Source organism: Bos mutus, chromosome 17 (assembly GCF_027580195.1).
Source record: "Bos mutus isolate GX-2022 chromosome 17, NWIPB_WYAK_1.1, whole genome shotgun sequence".
NCBI lineage: Eukaryota > Metazoa > Chordata > Mammalia > Artiodactyla > Bovidae > Bos > Bos mutus.
Window position 1 is genome coordinate 13,445,006 of NC_091633.1, and position 25,275 is coordinate 13,470,280.

Genomic DNA, 25,275 nt, shown 5'->3' on the forward strand with positions numbered 1-25,275 from the left:
TGTATCTGTCCAGTGCCTGGGACGTGGCCGACATACTCCACATTATTCCAATTACTCCTACTTTCAGAGGTTTAGAGCAGGGGTCCCCAACTTCTACAATCTAATGCCTGATGATCCGAGGTGGAGCTGATTAACAATAATAGAAATATACTGCACAATAAACATAATGCACTCGAATCATCCCCAAACCATTTCCCAGCCCTGGTCTGTGGAAAAAATTGTCTTCCATGAAACTAGTCCCTCATGCCAAAAAGGTTGGGGACCACTGGTTTAGAGGAAAGCAGAACCATACCCTGGGTCCTGGTCCTAAGGTCCCCTACTTACTAACCATGAGACATTAGATGCTTAACTTCCCTGAGCCCCAAATTCCTGGGGGTGAGGATGCTTGTCTCAAGATCATTAAAGAATAAAATGAGGAAAACCTGGTAAGCAGCGAAAGTGTGAAAGTGATAGAGCTAGTCACTCAGTCATGTCTGACTCTTTGTGACCCCATGGACCGTAGCCTGCCAGGCTCTTCAGTTCAAGGAATTCTCTAGGCAAGAAAACTTAGCCATTCCCTTCTCCAGGGATCCTGGCCCAGGGATCGAACCCAGGTCTCTTGCATTTCAGGCAGATTCTTGATCATCTGAGCCATCAGGGAAGCTGGTAAGCAGTAGGTACTCTAACAGTAATAGTAGCTATTATGATGGTTGTTAATGTTACTATTATCATGATTTTATTCAATATTTAAATCTTTCCCTTTACTTCCAGCCAAAGAATCATATGTAAGTCAAATCGCCACCAGTGGGGACAGATCCAGGTCCGGGGGTGGCGAGCTGGGGGTGGCGCCTGTAGTTCACTAAATGAGGGAATTTCTAAGAGAAAGCATGCAAAAATATCTGGCTTTGCCAATTTTATAAGAATCCCTGACCTGGGAAAATTTTGCCAGGCCACACTCAAGGTCAGAAAAGAGGTTCTTACAAAAGGTAGGATCCGGATACATCAGCTTTGTGAGTTTCACTGAAGCCTACTTCTGACCCAGATTTGGGGGGCTGTGGGCAGTGTTGCAGGGTTCAGGGAGAAAAGAGCCCCCCACCCCCATGACCACCCCCTGACACGCACAGTCTTTCCTTTAGAACTTGGCCAGCCTGTTATTAAACAGCCGGTCAAGAGCTCCTCACATCCTCACCACTAGAGTTCTCACTGATGTCCGGCAAGCGGTACCCACCCTGCCTCCTCCTGCTTCTCACCTCCCCTCCGCCCCCCTCTTCCATTCCCAGAGACTCGGCTGGCTCCGAAAGGTTCCAGACAGAGGGGCTAAACACATTAGCCGACAGACTCGCAAGACACAAAAGGCGGCAGGAATCAAATAAAAGGAAAACGCAGCAGTCACAGGTCAGTCCTGTATAAATATTTATGCTGGAGGAAAAGTTGGTGCCTGAGTAATGGCCTTGTGGCTGGTATTAATAGAGATAATGTGTATGTCTAGAACATGCCGCCAGAAAGAGAAAGGGGGCGAGGATGGGGAAGGGGGGCGAGACCAAGAGCGGGGAGGTTATAAATCTTCGTGCCAAGATGAAGCCCCCCACTGACCTTTATACCTTTCTCTCTCGTCCCCTCCAGCGACCCCCCTCCCCCGTCTGCATCTTCAAATCTATTTTCTCTCCTCTTGGCCATCTTGTCTCCACATAAGCGCTCACTCGTGCATTAGGCATCTCGAGGCTGATGTCTGTTATCCCAGCTGGTACACAGTTGGTGTTTAATAAAGGTTCAGGGCAGTGAGTTGACTGAGTCATGCATGGAGCCCAGCCTCTGCTGCTGATTACCGGCCCCCAGTATGGGGCCGATTTTCTCTTTTGATGGTTTCCCTGTCCTGATCTCCCTTCTCCAATCTGCTGCAGCTCAGGGGAAGTTTCCAAATGTGAATCTGACACACTCTCTCATCTGCCCGAGTTCTCTCAGTAGCTCCTGTGTCTTAACGTCAAATCCAAACTCCTTAACCAGCTCCTTACAGACCTTTCCAGCTTCATTTCTTAAATTCCCCATCCCTTGAGGGCTCCCCTCCCTAGCAATACTAAACTGCTTACCAAACACTAAACAGGCATCCCTCATTTTATTGTGCTTCGCTTTACTGTTTCTCAGATATTTCAATTTTTAAAAAATTTTGGTCACATCGCATGGATCTTAGCTCCAACCAGGGATGAAACCTGCACCCCTTGCATTGAAAGGCAGAGTCTTAACCACTGGACCACAGGGGAAGCCATCCTTTTTAAATTTATATTGTTTTTTTTTTTTTTAAACAGACTGAAGGTTTGTGACAACCCCACATGGAGCAAATCTATCGTTGCCATTTTTCTAACGGCACATCCTCACTTTGAGTCCCCATGTCACGTTTTAGTAAGCCTCACGATCCTTCCAACCCTCCACCAGTAAAAAGATTACCACTCACAGGCTCAGAGGACGGTTAGCACAATTAAACAATAAGTCATTTTTAATTAAGTACGTATGTTGTTGTTCGGTCACTAAGTCATGTCCAGCTCTTTGTGACCCCATGGACTGCAGCATGCCAGGCTTCCCTGTCCTTCACTATCTCCCAGAGCTTGCTCAAACGCATGTCCACTGAGTTGGTGGTGCCACCCAACCATCTCATTCTCTGTTGCCCTCTTTTCCTCCTGCCCTCACCCCTTCCCTGTTTTTTTAAGACATAATGCTATTGCACACTTCATAGAATATACATGCTGGAGAAGACTCCTGAGAGTCCCTTGGACTGCAAGGAGATCAAACCAGTCAATCTTAAGTGAAATCAACCCTGAATATTCACTGGAAGGACTGATGCTGAAGCTGAAACTCCAGTATTTTGGACATGTAAACAGCTGACTCATTGGAAAAGTCCCTGATGCTGGGAAAGATTGAGGGCAGAAGGAGAAGAGGGCATCAGAGGATGAGATGGCTGGATCGCATCACCAATGCAATGGACGTGAACTTGGGCAAACTTCAGGAGATGGTGAGGGACAGGGAGGCCTGGCATGCTGCAGTCCATGGGATTGCAAAGAATCAGACGTGACTGGGAGACTGACCAACAATATATGTATATAGTGGGCTGACAACAGCAAATTTTGCCTAGTTTATAAACAAAGTTATCACTGAAAATATTCTCTGTGGCAACTTTGGATGAGCAGCCAAGCTGAAGACCTGTGTGTTTTTTCCATCATCATTGTTATCCAAGCCATTATAGTACATATCTATACCGAGTATTTCTACCTTTGTTGTTGTTTAAAAATAATCACTTTCAATGAATATAGTATAGCATAAACATAACTTTATGTGCACTGGGACACAGAATTCACAGGACTTTCTCTATTGTGATACTCACTTTACGGAGGTGGTCTGGAACCCAATCCACGATACCTCCCAGGTTGCCTATAATTTCCGAGAAGCGGTGATCCTTTTTTCATCCAGGTCTTTACACATTCTGTCCCTTCCACCTGCATGTCTTCCCTGCACTTCTTTTTTGTTTTTTAATTGTTATTTAATTTCTATTTTTGACTGCACCAGTCAGCATGGGGGACATTAGTTCTCCGAGCAGGAATCCAACACATGGCCCCTGCATTGGGAGCACATATTGCCAACCCCTGGAGTGCCAGGGAAGTCCTCCCGCCCTTCTTAATTTGGCTACTTCATCCTCATCCTGTACACTTCTCCCAGATCATATGGCCTCCTCCAGGAAGCCTTCCCTGCATTCGATGACTCTTTTATCTGGTGCCATTGCCTGTCACTGTTACATCACTTATCCCATTGAAGAGTCATTGTCACGGTTAACTCATCTCCCTCATTTCTACAAGACCCTGAGTGCCATGAGGGCAACCGACATCACTACATGCACACACACAGCAATGTAAAGCCTGGCACATAGTAGGTGCTCAGGACATGTTTGTCTCATGAACCACAGGGACAGGGCCACACCTTATTCTCTGCTTGAAAAATGAAACAGGCTCAGACTCCCCCAACAGGAATGCAGGAAAGTAGAGGAAAAGCCACCCACTTCATCGAGGGCACGGAAACTCAAGACTCTCTCCCTCCTTATCTGCTGGAGGGAGATTATAATAATGTTGAGTAGGAGAGAACCCCCTCTTTCTGTGCGCCAAATAAAGGAAAGAGAGCAAAACAGAGAAAGATCAGCTCTGCTCAAAAGGCAGCATTCCAACCCAAATATGCCGACACCAAGATCTGAACATCGAGATCAAGAAGAAGGTTGTTCAAGCCACAGATTTTTGGAAGCCCACAGGCTCGCCTGGGCCAGGAGCCACAGAGCAAGCCATTCCTGGAGAAAACAGGAGGTCTGAAGGCACCGCACACTCTGCCCCTGTTTGAAGCAAACCCCACTTTCAGACTTTAATACTTCTGTACCTGAAATGTAACAAAGGAACCATTTGAACTCTTGGGTCTTCATGGTCCTGGGCTGTTTAAGGTCTGTGCTACATAAGGAAAGAAGGAGCTAAGAATCCTCCAGTGCCCCTGGGTACCTGCCCCTTAGCATGGGCTGTTTTCTTTCATCTGCAACATGGCCCTGGAGCATAGGAAGCATCATCCTCATTTTCCAGATGGGATGACTGAGGCTGGTAACGGCCTCGATTTGACCTCAGATTGTGTAATGCCAAGTCTAAGCTCTTTCTTCTACAGACTCCTTCTCTGATGCCTAGAATTCACCTGCCCTGTTGGGGACCACCTCTGACTTACCTGACTGGTAGAAAAGACCATGTTTTTTCCTTATTCTGTCTCCCCTGTCTCACCCACCTTAGAACCAGTTACTAAGGTGATGGGCAATTCTTGTTGTTCCCTTAGATATGACTGAGCCAACTTTATCACAGGCTAAAAGGACAAAGCCAGAGGCAGCTGAGTGAATCCGAGACAAAGGATGCTCGCCCATCCTGGGAGCTTTGAAATATTTCACTGGAGAAGACAACAAAGGCAGGAAGAGATACTTAAACAAAAATGTTCACAGCAGCATTACTCACAATAGCCAAGCAACCCAAATGTCCATCAACAGATGGATGGATAAACAGATAATGGTGTATTCACACAATGGAATATTATTCAACCTTCAAAAGGGTGACATTCTGTCACATGAGACAATATAGATGAACTCTGAAAACCTTATGACCCAAAGAGAAAAAAAGTGGAGAATTCACTCTCTCTCTTCCAGACTGTTTAAACTGAGACATTCTTCTTCTCCTGCTCTCAGACCAGAACATACCCCATCAGCTCTACTGGCTTTCCTGTTGGCCAAGTGCAGCTTACAAGACTTCTTAGTCTTCTTAACTGCATGAGCCAACTCCTTATACTAAATTATATATATATATATATATATATATATATATGTATGTATGTATGCATGCATGCATACTGTCACTCGTTATGGATAACTTTTTGCAACCCCAGGACTGTAGCCTGCCAGGATCCTCTGTCCATGGAATTTTCCAGGCAAGAATACTGGAGAGGGTTGCCATTTTCTACCCAGGGGATCTTTGAAACCCAGGGATTGAACCTGCATCTCTCATGTCTCCCGCATTGGCATGAGGGGCTCTTTACCACTAGTGCCACCTGGGAAGTCCAAGCCCATATGTATGGATGTATGTGTGCTGCTGCTGCTAAGTCGCTTCAGTCGTGTCCGACTCTGTGCGACCCCATGGACTGCAGCCTACCAGGCTTCTCTGTCCATGGGATTCTCCAGGCAAGAACACTGGAGTGGGTTGCCATTTCCTTATCCAATGCATGAAAGTGGAAAGTGAAAGTGAAGTCGCTCAGTCATGTCTGACTCTTAGCAACCCCATGGACTGCAGCCTACCAGGCTCCTCCATCCATGGGATTTTCTGCACAACAGTACTGGAGTGGGGTGCCATTGCCTTCTCCCATGGATGTATGTATACATGTATATATATGTATATAGACACATAAATCTTACTGACTAAACAACAATCATATATACAATTAAGCCTTATAAATAACTGTATATATAATATTAATATACACTAATATATAATGTATGGGACTTCCCTGGTGGCTCAGATGGTAAAGAGTCTGCTGCAATACAGGAGACCAGGTTCGATCCCTGGGTCGGGAAGATCTCCTAGAGAAGGGAATAGCCACCCACTCCAGCATTCTTGCCTGGAGAATTCCATGGACAGAGGAGGCTGGCGAGGTAGTCCATGGGGTCACAAAGAGTCATACACAACTGAGCGACTAACATATAATGTGTATATAATACACAATACGAGGGACAGGGAGGCCTGGCATGCTGCAGTCCATGGGGTTGCAAAGAGTCGGACACGACTTGGCAACTGAACAATATATATAATAATTTATATAATTTATACATATATGTATATATGTATGTGTGTGTGTGTATATATATATATATATATAGGTGGGGGGCTTCCCAGGTGGCACCAGTGGTAAAGAACCCACCTGCCAATGCAGGAGATGTGGGTTCAATCCCTGGGTCAGGAGATCCCCTGGAGGAGGGCATGGCAACATACTCCAGTACTTTTGCCTGGAGAATCCCCATGGACAGAGGAGCCTGGTGGGCTACAGTCCACAGGGTCACACCGAGTCAGACATGACTGATGTGACTTAGCACACAGCACACACCTATGTATGTGTGTATTTATATATGGGATATTTTATATATACTATTGGTTCTGTATCTCTGGAAAATCCTGACTACAGAAGCCAGTCACAAAAAGACAAATATGACATGATATCGTTTATAGGCAGTTCCTAGAGGAGTCAAATCCATAGAGACAGAAAGCACGATGGTGGTTGCCAGGGACTGGGGGGAGGGAAGGGTGGGGAGTTAGTGTGTTTACTGGATACCAAGCTCTAGTTTCGCTGATGACAAGTTCTAGGGATGAATGGTAGCAATAATTGCACAATGATGTGAATGTACTTAATGCCATTGAAGCATCATTTAAAAATGGTTACAATGATCAATCTTATGTGGGTCTTTATCATTTTTTTAAAAGGCGGAGAGACTGGGAGGGAAAAGAATAAAGCAAACTAGAAGAAAAGAAAAAGAGAAGCAGGTGGGAAATGGAGTTTGGAAGAAGGAAGGCTGCTGCTGCTGCTAAGTCGCTTCAGTCGTGTCCGACTCTGTGCGACCCCATAGACAGCAGCCCATCAGGCTCCCTCGTCCCTGGGAGTCTCCAGGCAAGAACACTGGAGTGGGTTGCCATTTCCTTCTCCAGTGCATGAAAGTGAAAAGTGAAAGTGAAGTCGCTCAGTCGTGTCCGACTCTTAGCGACCCCATGCACTGCAGCCTACCAGGCTCCTCCGTTCATGGGATTTTCCAGGCAAGAGTACTGGAGTGGGGTGCCATTGTCTTCTCCAAGAACGAAGGCTAGTCGGGAGAATACTGGGGGAGACCAGAGAGCTGGGCAACCTTGAGTGACTAGATCTTTTTGTCATCTCTAGAAGGGTGCGGAAGACAGGAGATCTTCCCTTCTCTCACATAACTGAAGTGGGAATTGCCTCACCACAAACACTCAAGAACACCTGCTCAATGACTGCTTCAAAAACCTCTACCATTTAGGGTTCAAAAAAAGGAAGAGATAAAAGGGGTCATTTGGTGGTTGCAAATGTGCTTTTTCTCCAAAAGAGCCTTTAAAAAGAACAAAAACCACAACAAACTTGGAGGGGAGGGGCGAAGGTGTCTCCCGAGGCCCGGTGGCGGCTGCGTGCTAGTGGGTGGGGCTGTAGGGCAGGGAAGTTGCAGAGGGCTTGGGAGTCACCAGCCCTTAACCCACCATCTTCGGCCTTGCGGGCTGCTCGGCCCGCGGACCTTGCAGAGCCCGGGAAGGATGGGCCAGACTGGCGCTCCCACGAAGCTGCCGCAAAGCTCACCCGCTCTGGGCCTGCTCCCACAACAAACTTTTGCAAATTAAAAATTACCCACTTGTCCCTCATGTAAATTTATTTTCAGTGTTAATAAAATTCAAAGTGTCCAAGCATGCATTATTGAGATGTCACAGTTTCAACTCTCAGGATGTAAGGTTTTGGTGCCCCAAAGAGTTTGCAGTAGAAATCTTGACTCATGACCCTACCGTCAATTGCATGGAGCAGAATGAAGCCGACTCTCCCCGGTTACAGATTCACACAGAGTCTACCTAAGAACCACATTCCACCTGGCATCTCTCACAGTACCATCGTCTCAATTAGGGCTTTGCTGCCTCATGTAGATTTCGGGCACTGGCCTGGGGAGGTGTCTGATTCCAGGCATATGGTGGGTAACATGATCAGCAGTGACTCAGCTCCCAGGAAACATCCTCTGCACTGGTGTCATAGACAGGGGCCTCTGTAGACTTTTTTTTTTTTTTTTAATGCAACAAGAAGCTTTTCTTATTCTGAGATTTTTTTTTTTTTTAAATCATGAACCAATATTTTTTAAAACTTTCTATTCTAAATTGGGGTATAGCCAATTAACACTGTTGCGATAGTTTCAGATGAAGAGTGAAGGGACTCAACCACAAATATACATATATCCATTCTCCCTCAAACTCCCCTCCCATCTGCTGCTGCTGCTGCTAAGTCACTTCAGTCGTGTCCGACCCTGTGCGACCCCACAGACGGCAGCCCACCAGGCTCCTCTGTCTCTGGGATTCTCCAGGCAAGAATACTGGAGTGGGTTGCCAAGCCCTTCTCCAATGCATGCATGCATGCTAAGTCGATTCAGTCATGTCTGACTCAGTGTGACCCTATGGACAGCAACCCACCAGGCTCCTCTGTCCAAAGGATTCTCCAGGCAAGAATACCAGAGTGGGTTGCCATTTCCTTCTCCCCCCTCCCATCTAGGCTGTCACATAATATTGATCAGAGTTCCCTGTTCTCTGTGTTCCCAGATGGAGACAGAGAACAAAGGTATGGATCCCAAAGGAACAGGAGGTGGGGTGGGACTGGGAGATTAGGATCAACACATATACACTATTGCTACTATGTATAAAATAGATAACTTATGGGAACCTAGTGTATAGCAACTGCTACTGCTACTGCTAAGTCACTTCAGTCGTGTCCGACTCTTAGTCGGCACGGGAACTCTATTTAATGCTCTGTGGTGACTTAAATGTGAGATAATTCCAAAAGGGAGGGGGTATATGTAAATGCACAGCTGATTCATTTTGCTATGCTGTAGAACCTAACACAGCATCGTAAAGCAACTCTACTGCAGTAGGAAATTAATTTAAAAACATGTCATCTCCTCATTCCAGCTCCTCATCCAGCTGGGCTATCATGTGTGTGCCTCACTCATGCTCAGGGTGCTCACTTGAGCCTTCCAGGAGTTAAGTAGTTTATGGGGGGAGACCCGCTAATCTTTAATCCTGGGATTCAAAAGACAAATTTTCCAAAAGGAAGAGAAAAGAAAGGATATTTTTCAAGGATTGAGTCCACGGCAGGTCCTTATGATATGGGGTCTCATTTCCTTTTTTGAATTTTTTTGTTTATTGTGGTAAAAGTCACATAATATAAAACATACTATTTTAACCGAGTTTAACTGTACAGTCTCATGGCAGTAACCACATTCATACTGTTTAGCATCTCTCACCATCATCCGTCTCCAGAACTGTTCACCTTCCTTAACTGAAACTTTGTCCCCATTAAACACCAAGTCCCCATTCCTCCTCCCCACGCACCCCACCCTCGGCCCCTGGCACCTACCAGTGTGCTCTCTGACTCTATGAATGCAACTATTCTAGGTACCTCCCATAAGTGGAATCGAAGAGTATTTGTCTGCACCTACTGTATATCAGAATGTATTTTTAAGGTTAACTTAAAATATGTCCTACAAACAGATTTTGCCTTCTTTTTTTTTTTTCCCTGTGCTATACAATAAGTTCTCATCAGTCATCTCTTTTGTACACAGTAGTGTATATATGTCTATCCCAATCTCCCGATGCATCCCACCCCCCTTTCCCCACCTTGGGGTCCTTACATGGAGTCTCACTTGCTCTTCACGGCTTCATGAGAGAGTCGTTATGATTCCTGATTTTATGAGATGACACTAAGTGGAGACACTTAGGGTTCCGTCCACAGGCAGCCTGAGTCCATCCCTCTGATTTCCCCTCTGACCAGCGGGCTTAAAAGGATGCATCTTCGCTCCTCCTCCCACCCCCACTGGATGCTGCCTCTCCCCCTCCACCCTCTCGGCACTTCCTGGGACCATCAATACTTAATGTTTGTGCTGTCACATTTGTAGCTGTGAAGGATCCAATTGTGCGGTTGATCTATAATGTAAGGTTAATGCCTAATTAGCTCGTTTAACATTTCTTTCCCGGATAATTCACGATAGGTCATTAACAAAAGCCAGAGCAAACGGAGGGCCATGTGCGTGGCCATAAATCAGAGGCCTGAAAACATCATAGAAACAGGAAAATGCATGTATTATTCAGGTCAAACAAAGAGTGGGATCTCCATAAGTCTCCTCAATGCTCTTCTGACCCTGAGGTCAAGGGACCAAGTCCAGGCTGGAGAGATATTTGCTAAGAGCTGAAATGGGCTGCCCAGGACCTGGCAGGGATGCACCTTCTCCTGGTCATATGACAGCACATCTCACTGTTAAACTTTTCACTTTTCAGATGGAAAAGGCCCCTTTGACTACCAAATAATGCATGCCCACCATGTCAGTAAATAACCACCATTTATAGAGCATCTACAATGTGCCAAAGTACGTGTGTTTGTGTGTGTGTATGTGCGGGAATTCAACATATCAGTTAGCTACTGCTGTATAACAAACTATCCCAAAACTCAGTGGCGTTTTATGAGTCTGTGTCTCAGCTGGTGGACACTGCTGACCTAGGCCAAGCTCATCTGATCTCAGCTGGGTGCTCTCACATCTATGTTCAGCTGGTGGGGGCTGCCAGTGTCACATGAGTTCACTTATATGTCTGGCTATTGACATGCTGCTAGTTACAATGCCAGGGGTGTCTAGGATATGTGTCTTTCATAGTAATGTCAGGGTTTCAAGAGATAGGTTGGAAGCATGCAAGATCTCTCGAGACCCAGACTCAGAGCTGACATGCAGTCATGTCTGCAGCATTTTTCTGGCCCTAAGTCACAATTCCAGCTTAGACTGATGAATATGGCCAGCAACACTACCTTCGGATGGAAGGAGCAGCAAAGGCTCTGCGAATGTACAGAAGGGTCGGAGAATTGTGGTCATTTTTGCAATTATTCTATCACAACCCATTTGTTCCTTATCACAAACCTTTTATCCATTCTCCTAACAAATATTTATTGACCCCTTTGTTATGTGCCAGACTCTGATCTAGGTGCTGAGGACACAAGTCATGAACAAAAGAAAATCTTATTCGCATAAACTGTAATTTCCATGGAAGTTGACGCAAACAGTAAGCAAGTGAATCAATACATATATAAGATACTTTTAGATGGTGTTAAATGCTGTAAGGTAAATACAACAGAGGCAATTTTTGATAAGACAGTTAAGGAAGACCCCTCTGAGGAGGTGACATTTGACCCAAGACTTGAATGATGAGAGGAAACCAATCCATCCGGGACTAGGAGCAGAATGTTCTAGCAGGAGGAAGAGCAGATACAAAGTTCCCAAGTCATGTCTGGAGGACTATAAAGAAGGCCAGTGTGAGATACCTTACACAGATAAATATATAATTTTTTTTTAAAAAAGATGCCAGATGAAGACCAAGAGGTAAGTCAATTCTTGGAGAGGGGTACAATTACTCTTAAGGAAAACAAAACTCAAAAATATCATGAAATAGCTAGAGAGTGGTAGAACCAGGATTTGGACCTGCAATCATCTGAATTCAAAGTCCACACTCTCTCTAATGTCCATTTCTGTCCACTGAGCCAAGTGCCAAGTGGGGACTTTTTCATGTAGGTGAACAAGACCTTAACCATCAGAAAGTCTAATGCAAGACACGATAGCAGGGACTTCTCTGGTGGTCCAGTGGTTAAGATGCCTCTCTTCCTCTTCATGGGGTGCAGGTTCAATTCCTGCTCAGAGAACTAAGATCCCACATGACGCACAGCATGGCCAAAGACACAATGACCACGGCTGGACCTTAACTGATTCTGCTTCATGCTATTCCTTCAGTACCTACCAGATAAGCCCCCACACCCCAGATCCTCATGACAAGTTGACCATCAGCAGCAGCAGCATCCCCAGCCCTCCATCTAGGGGTAACCACTTCTCCCTGCCTCCTTTTTGCCAAGTGGTTCCATTCTTCCGCCTATCTTGGGTCTTTCTTGAGGAGTATGTCCCTGCCTTCTACATCCTTACCAGGGATCTGTAAGGCCTTTGTGTAGAAGCACCACCCACAGCTGGGAAGGAAAGACAAGATGCACAGATATCTGCTGATAAACCCCGTACAAGATCAAAGACGTCAAGAATTTGATTGTCTTACTTGTTGGTCAAATCCAGGCAAGAGCCTGCATCGTTTAAAATAGGACATTCGTTTATGCCAAATATTTTAATGGAGCCCCTCCCACATGTCAGGGACTGGTCCAGACGCTGGGGGTTGAACAATAGGCTTGGCCCACATACTTTGCAGGGATAACCGATGATGAACTAATAAAAGGCACAACATGTGGTGATAGACGCTATGCAGAAAATGAAGCCAGGCAAAGAGGAAAGGATGACGGGAGGGGTGAACAGGTGATGGGGAACACTGCGCAGATAATATGCTATTTGAGTAGAAACTTGCCAGTGAGGAAGAGATCCCGGCAGTTAATTAATCCCAGCTAAGAGGAGTGTTCTTCGAAACTTCTAGAGCCCTATGGAGACCAGTGTGGCTGAAACAGAGTGAGAGAGTAGGGCAGTGGCCAGAAATGAGTCTGGAGAGGTCATGGGGGCCAGATCTCAAGGAGCCTGGCAGGGCACTGAAAGAGCTTTGGCTTTCACTCGGGCTTAAATGGGAGCTCCTGGAAGGTTCTGAGCAGAAGAGGGACATAATAGAACTCATGTTTTCAAATAAAACATGATAAAATAGACAATTAATAAGAACCTACTGTATAGCACAGGGATCCCTACTCAGTACCCTGTAATGACCTATATGGAAATAGAATCTTACAAAAGAGAGTATGTATGTATATGTAAAATTGATTCACTTTGCTATCAGCAGAAACTAACACAACATTGTAAACCAACTACACTCCAATAGAAATTAATTTAAAAAAAAAAAGAATCTCACTGGCTGCTGCACCAAGCAGAGACTACGAGGGTAGAGATGGGAGAAGCAGACAGACTTTCGAGGAACCTGCTGCATTTGCTCAGGTGAGAGGCAATGGCGGCTCTGATTTGGGGGTACAGGTGAGAAGTGATATTTGAGCGAGCAAGACAGGTTAATCAATACATAATTGCCCACTGAATAATCTAATTAAAATACAAAGAAGTATAGGATGCTGTAAGAATGTATAACAGGAGACTTCCCGCCAGTGGTTAAGACTCCACATTCCAAAGCAGAGGCCACCGGTTCCATTCCTGGTTGGAGAACTAAGGTCCCAGGTGCCATGTAACACTGCCAAAACATTTCTTTCTTTTTTTTTTTATTGGTGGAAAATTGCTTTACAATGTTGTGTTGATTTCTGCTGCACAAAAACACGAATCAGTCATTAAGAAAAGAAATAAAAATCAAATAAGGAAATAAAACATTAAAAAAATGTATTACAAGGAGATTGGTAGTCTGTTTCTTTGCAGGTGGAAGGGAGCTGATATCGGGCAGAGAAGGCTTCTCTGAAGGTGTGGCAGATGGGCTTCAAACTGATGGGCTCAGGTTAGCTCGATGAGGAGGAGAAGGTGGGCATCCAAGCAGAAAACGAGCATGAGCAAAGGTCCGGGGGCAGGAATGTGACGGACAAGTGTGGCACTGGATGCTCAGAAGAACACATTCTCCCTTTGTGATGTCGGCCCTGTTTAGTGGCCTCTGAAATAATTAATGACTCAGACACTTCACAGTAAGAGGCCCACACTGGCTCCACAGGCTATTACCACTACTTTTTTTCACTTCTATGAAGGCAGTTTAGGAAGACCCAGATCTTCCCACCTAGTAAGTGAATAATGAGGCTGGAGGAAACTGGCTAGGTTTGAGCAAGATGAATAATGATGGTATGACTCTGACCTGTCCAGAGTTGAGTGCCCCTTGTGGGGAAGGACCTAGGAAACGCTTCTTTGTCCCAAATCCCTGCCCCAGGAGGCAACTGTGCTGTTTTCCTGAACTAAGCAGGTGTGGGGGAGATGGCAGGATGGCCCCTCCAAGGGGCGGGGGTGGGGACTCAAGATTAAGCACATAAGCTGGCCTTTTAAAAGCTTAGCGAGCCTTTCCAATTGGATCTCAAATGGACCACACTTGAGAAATTAAATAAACAGCATTTGTCAAGGGCTTTTGTGGGCTCCCAGCTGTATTTATTTATAGGTTAGTCTGTTATTTATGGGCGCTCGCGTTCCGTATAAAAGCTTTGTCGGAGAGAAGTGGTAGGGAGGAGACCGAGTGCTTTAATGCTTACTGGGACACTTAAGTATTCGCTCCAAGGAGCTCAAACAATGAACAGTTGCTGCTTTTGCCCCACGGAAGCTGGGTGTTAGAACACAGCGGGACGGCATTCTTGGAAACGCTGGAATATTGGGTACCCCACTCTCAAGAGTCAGGGGTCCCCTCGGAGACCTTGGAGGGCCCAGTTCCCAGCAAAAAGCTGAAAACCTGAGATCAGCCATGTCTTTGATTCATTGCAACTTTGGGCTCATAGCTGAGAAGGCCCACTAGTTATGCCCTGAAAAAAATACCAGCAACTCCCTGAACTGTCTATTGAGTGAGGGCTCAATAGATGCTGAATGAATAATGAATGACTGTCTGCTGTCCCCATAGTTAGGGAACTGAAAGATTAGAGGGACCTCAACATGTCATGGGTTATGCAGTATCTTGGGGGAAAAAAATGGCCATTTATATCTGGAAACTTGAAATGTCCATAACTTGAACTCAGTAGGTTTCTTCTAAATATTCATCCAAAGAAGAATTCCAGGCGGTAAGAAAAGGGGGCAGGGCAGGGGAGGAGAGAAGGGGGAAAAAAACTTCATGCAAAAAAACATGTTCATGGACACAGAGGGGGAAAGGGATGGTGGGACGAACTGGGAGCGTAGCACTGACATATATACTCTACCATGTGTAAAACGGACAGCTAGTGGAAAGCTGCTGTGAAACACAGGGAGCTCAGCTCAGTGCACTGTGATGACTTAGAAGGGCGGGATGGCAGGGGAGTTCAAGAGGGAGGGGATACATGTATACAATAGTCGATTCGCTTCGTAGTACAGCAGAAACTAACACAAGTATGCAAAGCAATTATACTCCAGTGGAAAAAGAAATGATGCTCATTGCCACGTTCTTTGTAATAGTGAAGTATTTCACTATTTATATTGATGTTATTTAGTTGATAAGCCATGTCCAACTCTTTTGTGACCCCATGGACTGTAACCTGCCAGGCTCCTCTGTCCATGGAATCCTCCAGGCAAGAATACTGGAATGGGTTGCATTTCCTTCTCCAGGGGATCTTCCCGACCCAGGGATGGAACATACTTCTCCTGCACTGGCAAGAGGGTTCTTTACCATTTCCACCAGGGAAGCCTCATTTATATTGATACTGATATAGAAACATAGAATAGCAACACTACAGGAGAGACTAACTCTAGTGCATCCCTACTTTGACCAGTTACTAAAAACTTGCTCATAGAAACATTTACTTGCTCATTTACAGTAATATAGAAATGTTTATGACAAAATAGGAAAGCCACAATTTTACCATTACAGTGTTATTAAAATTAGGTGATTCTTTTAAGTATTAGACAAAAAGCCTAAAATGAAAATACTAAAATTTAAGCACAGTTATGTTTGAATAGGAGAACTTTGAGCCATTTTTTAAATGTCTTCTATTTTTCTCAATTCCCAATGTTTTAAAAAAATATGAATCCATTTGATGAATAAAAATAGTAGTCAATGCATCATTTAATAAATAAAAAGTATTCTCTTACTGCCAGGAAACTTTTGAAGGCATCCAAGGAAAGATACAGAGAAGGCAATGGCACCCCACTCCAGCACTCTTTCCTGGAAAATCCCATGGACGGAGGAGCCTGGTGGGCTGCCGTCTATGGGGTTGCACAGAGTCGGACATGACTGAAGCAACTTAGCAGCAGCAGCAAGGAAAGATAACCCACCGGTACTGAGTGGCGTATCAGTACTATTTTAAAAAGTATTAAAATATTGCATATGTTTATAATCGTTTTATCATCATGGAAGTGAAATAAATGCCCTCCCAAAGATAAAACAGCAGGATCACTAATTCACCACATTGGCTTCTTTTCAACACAACAGATACAAATATCTGCTGTCTTTCCAAGTGTTTCTTTTCTCCTTGCTCTTGTATACGTCACCCTCCCGGCCACACAGAATCTTCACACCCACACCCGCTACTTCATTTCTTCCGGAAATCGCGGTCTGTCTTTGTGCATCTGCCTCTTTCCTTGTGACCAAGTCCCTATAACCTTTCCTTGTGACCATCAACCACCCACACCCTTAGTCCTTTCTGTATGAACTCAGATAAAATAACCGGGGGATGTAGGCACCACTAACTCAGAAGCACCATGGGCCTGGATTCAAAACCCATCTCTGCCACTTCCTAGATGTGCAACCTTGGGCAAGTCCCTTAATTCCTCTGTGCTGACAGTTTCCAAGCTTAATAACAGACAAAAGATGATAAATCATAATAACAAAATAGGGACTTTCCTGGTGGTCCAGTGGTTAAGGATCTGCCTGCCAATGCAGGGGACGCAGGTTCGAACGCTAATCCAGGAAGATTCCACACACCGCAGAGCCACTAAGCCTGTGCCCCACAAGTACTGAGCCTGTGCTCTAGAACCTCACAGCTACTGAAGCCCACGTGCCCGAGAGCCCATGCTTCACAGCCAGAGGGGCCACTGCGACAAGAAGCCCACACACCACAACCAGAGAGCAGCCCGGGCTTCCCGCAGCTAGAGAAAGTGCACGCGCAGCCAAGAAGACCAGTGCAGCCAAAATAGACAAACAAACAAATAAACGTAAAATAATAACAACAAAGGAAGAGCGTTCAAGGTAATGATTAATGCATAATGAGCCCCTCGAGCGTGCGGGCATTGTGCTGAGTGCATTACACTCGTGAAGTCATTGAAACCTCACGACAATCCAACAGAGCAGGTGCTATTCTCCCCAAATCTAGTGCATTTCACAGATGAGAAGGAACACCTGTACGTCACGGTACCCTTGGGTGGGATGCTGACTTTGCAGCTGGAACCTGGTCTTATTTCATCCAACTCCCCCAACTGGTCCATTACTATACCCTTTTTCTGATAAGAAAACTGATGCTCAGAAGAGTAAAGGGTTGGATCAAGCTCACAGGGAGAGGCAAGACTCTCACTTAGCCCTCTCTCCCCACCACCCAAACTCAAAGTTATATAGGCACTTAGTAGACCCCTGATAAAGGGTGACATCTCTCCTTACAACCAGGGAGCACTGTCTGATACATCACCTGGCCGCGTATTACTGTCACATACAGGCATTCTCAACTGCCTCCAAGGAAGAGAAAGTCCCCTTAAGGGTACAGAGAATGACCTCCTAGAGAAAGAACCAAAGTGTCTGCAGCTTGCATCATGATGACCCAGCCCTTCCCAGACCTGGGTGACCCCAGCTCTTGAAAATCACCCGACCACCAAGCCAGGGGTCTGGTGATAGGGAAAAGCTTTGAAGCAGAGCAAGCTCAAGGGATGGGGACACTGCTTTTTTTCTGCCAGATCTCTAAAATAAAGGCTATTGTCTGATCTGATGTAGTCAACACAGTTCTGTCCTTCCCACATGGGTGGGAGAGCATAAAATAGAATCCCCAAGGTAGCAGAGAAAAGTTGGTACCCCAAATAGTAAGTGAGATGAAAAGGGTGCTTTTTTAATCTAGAACAAATAAAACATCATTCTTGTCCTTCCAGGCTTCAATGAAGAAGAAAGTGTTGGGTATGAGGGGTGTGAGGTATGAGGGGTGTGAGGTATGAGGGGTGTGAGGTGTGATCCTTGAAAATGGATTCCCCTGGGCGTCTGCCTGTCTCACCTAGACTCTGCAGCTGATAAAGGACAGAAGATGTTCTTATAGTCAGGGCAGAATCCTAGCAACCCAGTCCATTTCAGGAGAAAAGGAAAGTGGGGAGCCGGAGACACATCTGTGAGTCATTTGAGCTGAAATGAACACATTCTGCTGGGCATGGAAAGGGGAGGAGGGGCTGGGGCAGTTGGTTCCCATTAAGCTTGGTAGCTTGAGAATTCCTGGCGTGTGGATAGATGCTGGCCCCAGCTCCGTCCAGGAGGCCAGAGCTCTGGAGCCCCTGATGCAGCCTGAGAACTTTCCTCCTCCTCCAGCCACTGACACAGGGGACCCCTGTGTCTCCGGAGAGAGAAGTAGCCAGGAGGCCTCTGGAAGCCAAGCCCTCCATCCGCCCCATTCTCCAAGGCCCCTAATTAGGTATTTACATGACAGACCAATTATGGTCCTGAAAGAGTGGTTACAGGCCAGCGGGTAATTAGTGACATTTTTAAAATACATTTTCAACCACACAAAACCATGTTTACATAATGTTAAGGAACTGGCTGGAGACCACAGAAGCGAAAAGAACTTTGCAAAGGCAGAAAAAGTCTCCCCTGGAACACAAAGGGCAGTTGTGTGCTCTCTGATGCCCAGCCATGAGTGCGGGTTGATGGTCAGCTTTTCTGACTCCTGGAATCAGAGCTCCTACTACGTACCAGCCACTGCCACCAGAGTTGGGGATATGAGATGGACCTCAAGTCAGTCTCCTGACCTGAGGAACTCACCATTTTCCACCCTACCATGGCAGTTTTTGCCTGGCTGTCTTCATTCATGCTTCCCAGGTGGCGCGGTGGTAAAGAATCCGCCTGCCAAAGCTGGAGACGCGGATTTGATCCCTGGGTTGGGAAGATCCCCTGGAGGAGGGCATGGCAACCCACTCCAGTATTCTTGCCTGGAGAATTCCATGGACAGAGGAGAATAGCGGGCTATAGTCTATGGGGTCACAACAGAGTCAGACACAACTTAGCAAGTAAACAACAACCGTGTGACCATGTGAAATCGCTCAGTCGTGTCCGACTCTTTGCGACCCCCTGGACTGTAACCTACCAGGCTCCTCTGTCCATGGGATTTTACAGGCAAGAGTACTGGAGTGGGTTGCCATTTCCTTCTCCAGGGGATCTTCCTGACCCAGGGATCGAACCCGGGTCTCCCACATTGCAGGTAGATGCTTTACTGTCTGCGCCACCAGGGAAGCCAAATAACAGCAATAAACTTCAATCATGCAGACACTTAGTCATTCATCTGACACACCGGAAGGGCACCTCCTATGTGAAAACAAAGACACCTTCTGGGAAGTTTGAAGTTCTCGATTATCCTGGGGTTCTTTTTGTTGTGAGCATCACCCTGTAGTCATGTGTACATTCAGGGAATATACTGCTACTGGAGGCTGAGGAGACTAGATCCAGATCTTGAGCTTTCCCCAAGTTCACAGTTCTTGGGTGGCTTTGGGGGTCTTATGATCTTCAGTGCATTCAGGCATTCATTCATTCATTTGTTCGTAAACATGCTGAGCTGCTACGCCGTACCAGATGGAGGGTGAAGTACTGCAGACTCAGAAATAAACACATAAGGGGCGGTCTCTGCCCTGAGCCCAGAGAAAGATGTGTGCATCTGTGATGTCTGCAGAGTTGGTGAGTTCCATGTTTGGGGAGCCCCCCACCCCAGAAGGAATTCAGCTCTGCCTGGGAGGCAGCCCTGAGTAGGGCTAGGTCTCAAAGAGCGACTAGTAAGTGGCCAAGTATACAGCAAGGAAGGGTGACAGAGGCCCTGGGTAAAGAATGAGCAAGGGCACAGAGGCAAGAAAGGGCAAGGTGCATGGAGAGCCTGGGAAGTTTAGCAAGAAATGATTTATTTGGATTTATTTCTACATCTGTGACTCTATTTCTACTTTATAGATAAGATCAGTTGTACCGTTTTTTATGATTCCACATATAAGTGATATCATGTGATGTTTGTCTTTCTTTGTCTGACAGACTGGGAGAATGGGGTTGACAAATACACACCACCATACATACAATAGATAACTCAAAGAACCTACTGTATAGCAAAGGGAACTCTTCTCAGTATTCTGTGATGGCTTATATAGTAGCATTAGTCGCTCAGCCATGTCTGACTCTTTGCGACACCATGGACTGTAGCCCGCCAGGCTCCTTTGTCCATGGGATTCTCCAGGCAAGAACACTGGAGCGGGTTGCCATTCTCTTCTCCAGGGGATCTTCCTGACCCAAGGATCAAACCCTGGTCTCCTGCATTGCAAGCAGATTCTTTGCCGTCTGATCTACAGGGAAGCCCTATATGGGAAAAGAATCTTTAAAAAGAGTGGATATATGTACATGTAAAATGGACACACTTTGCTATACTGCAGAAACTAATGCGACATTGTAAATCAACTATACTCTAATAAAATTTTTTTTAAAAAAAATAGAAATGAGCTGGAAAGGTGAGCAGAGGTCAAATCATCAAGCGGTGACTACACACCATCTGTGTCCTCCTAGGGGTGGGAAGGGCTCGAGTTCTAGGTCATGAAGTGACACAAAATGAGAGCAAAGTCAACTCAAACCCTCCGAATGGGATGAGGGTGGCACAGGGCATCACCAGCAAAGATGAAAAAGTCACTGGTCACAACTCAGACAAGAGAGGGTCTGGGCAAGATGGTCTGGGCAAATGTTGACCAGAGATGGTCGTACAGTGAGTTTAAACAAAACTCCATGAGGGGCAAGATCTGGAGCTGGGGGCAAAAATCTCTGCTCTGCCATTTAATAAACCCCAGGGCCTTGAGCAAACCACTGATCGCTCTAGCCCTAGATTTTCTCATCTGTAAAATGGAGGGGGGCTCACGCCCTACTCCCTAGACCTGTAATTATGATAGTGATAATGATACTACTCTATTCATGTGTGTAATTTTGTTAATATTAGCTATGATCAATAATACTTTTCAACTCTGTTTGTCTAGGTACTAGTCTGAGTTTTTACATATATTATTACTCATTTAATCAACTTTGCTGACAAAGGTCCATATAGTCAAAGCTATGGTTTTTACAGTAGTCACATACAAATGTGAGAGCTGGACCATAAAGAAGGCTGAGTGCCAAAGAATTAATGCTTTCTGATTGTGGTGCTGGAGAAGACTCTTGGGAGTCCCTTGGACAGCAAGGAGATGAAACCAGTTTCATCCTAAAGGAAATCAACCCTGAATATTCACTGGAAGGACTGATGCTGAAGCTGCAATAATTCAGCTACCTGATGCAAAGAGTCAACTCATTGGAAAAAACTCTAATTCTGGGAAAGATTGAGGGCAGGAGAAAGGAGTGACAGAGGATGAGATGGTTGGATGGCATCACCGACTCAATGGGCATAAGTTTGAGCAAATTCTGGGAGATAGTGAAGGACAGGGAAGCCTGGCGCACTGCAGTTAGGGGCTCGCAAAGAGTCGGTCTTGACTTAGCATTTGAACAACAGCAATCTTTATATAACCTCTATAAGGTGTTATTCAGTCCTTAACCTCATTTTATAGATGGGAAAAGTGAGGCCCAGAGAAGGTAAGTAACTTGCCTATGATACAGATTTTTTATCATTTCATTTAATCTTCTTTTTAAACTGAAATATAGTTGATTTACAATGTTGTGTTAGTTTCAGGAGTACAGCAAAATTACTGTTGTGTGTGTGTGTGTGTGTGTGTGTGTGTGTGTTCGTCGCTCAGTCTTGTCTGACTCTTTGCAACCCCATGGACTGTAGCTCGCCAGGTTCATCTGTACATCAAATTCTCCAGGCAAGAATACTGGAGTGGTTTGCCAGTCCCTTCTCCAGAGAATCTTGAAGTTCTAGTTCAAATATAGGTCCAGTTTTCCTACAGGAAAGCTCCCAGCACCCCCAGGTCCCTCCTCAGAACAGTCACAGCACTTAGTCTGTAAACCACACCTCGAATATTCCACACCACCTACGTCTGCTTTCTGGTGGTTATCTTATGTGCTCATATTTTACTTCCTTGCTTTGATTATATCTCCCCAAATCTTACAGGGAGTAAACCCTCCTTACTTATTGCACTCAGTTAATGAGTAGTTCCTGTATGTCCCGTATCTTTTGGGTCACTATAAATCAGCTTTGTGAACAAGATATGCAGAGTGCTGGCTCTCAGTAAAGGGACCACATCATAAGCAAGTGAACAAATAAGAAAAGTTCACATAGTGAACAGGCCTAAAAAGGAGATGAGAGACTTCCCTGGTGGTCCAGTGGTTAAGACTTTGCCTTCAAAGTGGGGGCTGCAGGTACAATCCTTGATCAGGGAGTTAAGATCCCACACGCTTTACAGCCAATAACACCAAAACATTTTTTCGAAAAAGAAGATGCTTTATTGTAACAAATTCAATAAAGTCTTTAAAATTGGTCCATATCAAAAAATCTTTTTAAAAAATTAAAAAGAAAGATGAATTGATTAACATAGTAGAGTGAATGGAATGAGGGGGAATCCTTAAATAAGGTGCTCAAGGAAGCCTCTCTGAGGAGGTGGAATAGGGGCTGAAGCCTTAAGCAATGAAAGGAATCAGCCATGAAAGGAACTTAAGGGAGTCCCAGGCAGAGGGAACCACAGAGGCAAAGGCCCTGAGGTAGGAACAGATACAGCTCTTAAAGAAAAAGGAGGAGAGCAGATACGACTGCAGCATGGTAAGCCCAAGGAGGTAAAGTGGGAGACAGTCAGAGAGCTAGATGCAGACCACAGCACGAAGGCCCTGAACTGACCCTAAATTGTTCTGGGCCAACAGATCATTCCCCTGTGAGGAGCCCATGAACTGAGCTGCAGACAATTAACTGCAGGAGCAAGTTGGTCCTATCTCTGTGAGCATCACCCCTCCTTCCCATCCTGTATCAATTAGACCATTGGTTCCATCGCTCCCGACTTCAAAGGGGGGAAAATGGTGGAGAATTTACAAAGACAATAAACCGAGTCCGCGGCAGGCTGCAAGCCCATAAAATTTTACCGACCCCTCAGCTGCCTAGAAGACATCACTCCCTGCCTCACCACCAAAGCACTGCCTTTATCCACAGCCAGCACAATAAAAAAAAAAAAAAAAAAGTTATAGAATCACATGCCATCTGGGGAATAAGATTTACTTCGATGAACCAATCTAATTTGGAATGAGCAAGGCTATTACCGGGGATGCCTGGTTACAATGACAAGTTGCAAATTCAGCAGCACTCAAGCAGAATGTGATCACTGCTTCACTGTGTGACCCGGGGTAAGTCACTGTCCTCTCCAGTCTCAGCTTTCCCCCGTGTGAAAGGATGGGTTTGGGTCATCTAGAAGGACCTCTCTGTTCTACTTATCTAGAAGTAGGTAAGTACTTCTCAGGGCTTTCCTAGTGGCTCAGTGGTAAAGAACCCACCTGCCAATGCAGGAGACATGGGTTTGATACCTGGCTTGGGAAGATCCCCTGGAGAAGGAAATGGCAACCCACTCCAGTCTTTGCCTGGGAAATCCCATGGACAGAAGAGCCTGGCGGGCTACAGTCCCTGGGGTCTCAAAAGAGTCAGACGTGATTTAGCGACTAAACAGCAACAGCAACCAAGTACTTCTCAAGAATTCCGTAAGACCTCACTGTGTAAAATTGGTCCTTGGCAAATAAGCATATGGAGGAACAACATGGTCACACACTGCAGGGGGTCATGAATTAACACAGTTGGGCACCAGTGTATCAAGAACCCTTACAAAGTACACACACTTGGATTCCAGAAATGATCACATCAGATTACAGAGATGTACGCCAATGGTCCTCAACTGGGAGTGCTTTTGTTCCTCCTACCCAAGGGATACTTGGCAATGTGGAGATATGTTTGGTTGTCACAACTGCGGGTGGGGATGCTACTGGCATCCAGTGTGCAGAAGCCATGGATGCTGATGAATATGCTACAATGCTCAGGCCCATACCCCCACCCCTGAGCCCCCATGACAAAGAATTATCCAGCCCTAAATGCTAAGACTGCTGATGTTGAGAAACTCTGATTTAGATAAAAGTTTATCCATTCCGTTTTGTTTCTGGAGATGTAAAATCAAATCAAAACCAATGAAAACTACTTTAATGCCAAAAAGGGGAATGAGTTAAGTAAGGTGGGTTAAACCCACACCAAAGGATTCAGTGTAGTCATTCAAAGGTGAGTATTATTAGGGTCAAGAGGCTGGAGATAGACAGCTGCCTGTGTTCTAATCTCACCTCTACCACTTATTATATGAGTGACCTTGGGTGAGTCTCTTTACCTTCTTTTTTGGCCATACCGTATAGCCTTGACTGCTGGACCTCGAAGGAATTCAAATTCCCTTCCTTTACCTTCTTGAGTCTCAGCTTACTTGTCTGAAAATGGCAATGATATTCATTACTCCTAAACATCGCATGGGGAGGGTCTGAGCACCCCACATTCAGTGAATTCCTGGCTCTCATATGCATTTGAGTTTGCAACCCCAGAAAAATAAACAGAAAACAGCATTCCTGGTAAGATCAGCTGGCAGCCAGCCGAGCATCCCTTTAGACTCTGTCCCTGACATTTAACTACATTCCATGGGCAGGGCTGCATTTAGGAATTTGATTTCACATTTCTTTCTCTTTTTTTGGCCACACCAGGAAGCATGTGGGATCTTAGTTCCCCAACAAGGGATCTAATTCACGCCCTCTGTCATGGAAGCTCGGAGTCTTAACCACTGGATCACAGGTAAGTTCCAATTTCACATTTTCTTAGAGATGCTCTGTGTTGAGTGTCTTCTATGCATTACCTCATTTCAGCATCACAGCAATAGCTTCAAACATGATCCCTATTTGACAGAAAAAAAATTGAGGCCCATGAGACCAGGAACTTACCCAAGACCACTTGATGAGGAAGTAGTACAGATTCAGCACATTAAACAGAGACACCACTTTGCCGACAAAGGTCCATCTAGTCAAAGCTATGGTATTTCCAGTAGTCATGTATGGATGTGAGAGTTGGACCATAAAGAAAGCTGAACACTGAAGAATTGATGCTTTTGAACTGTGGTGTTGGAGAAGACTCTTGAGAGTCCCATGGTGCTGGAGAATACTCCTGAGAGTCCCTTGGACAGCAAGGAGATCAAACCAGCTAATCCTAGAGGAAATCAACCCT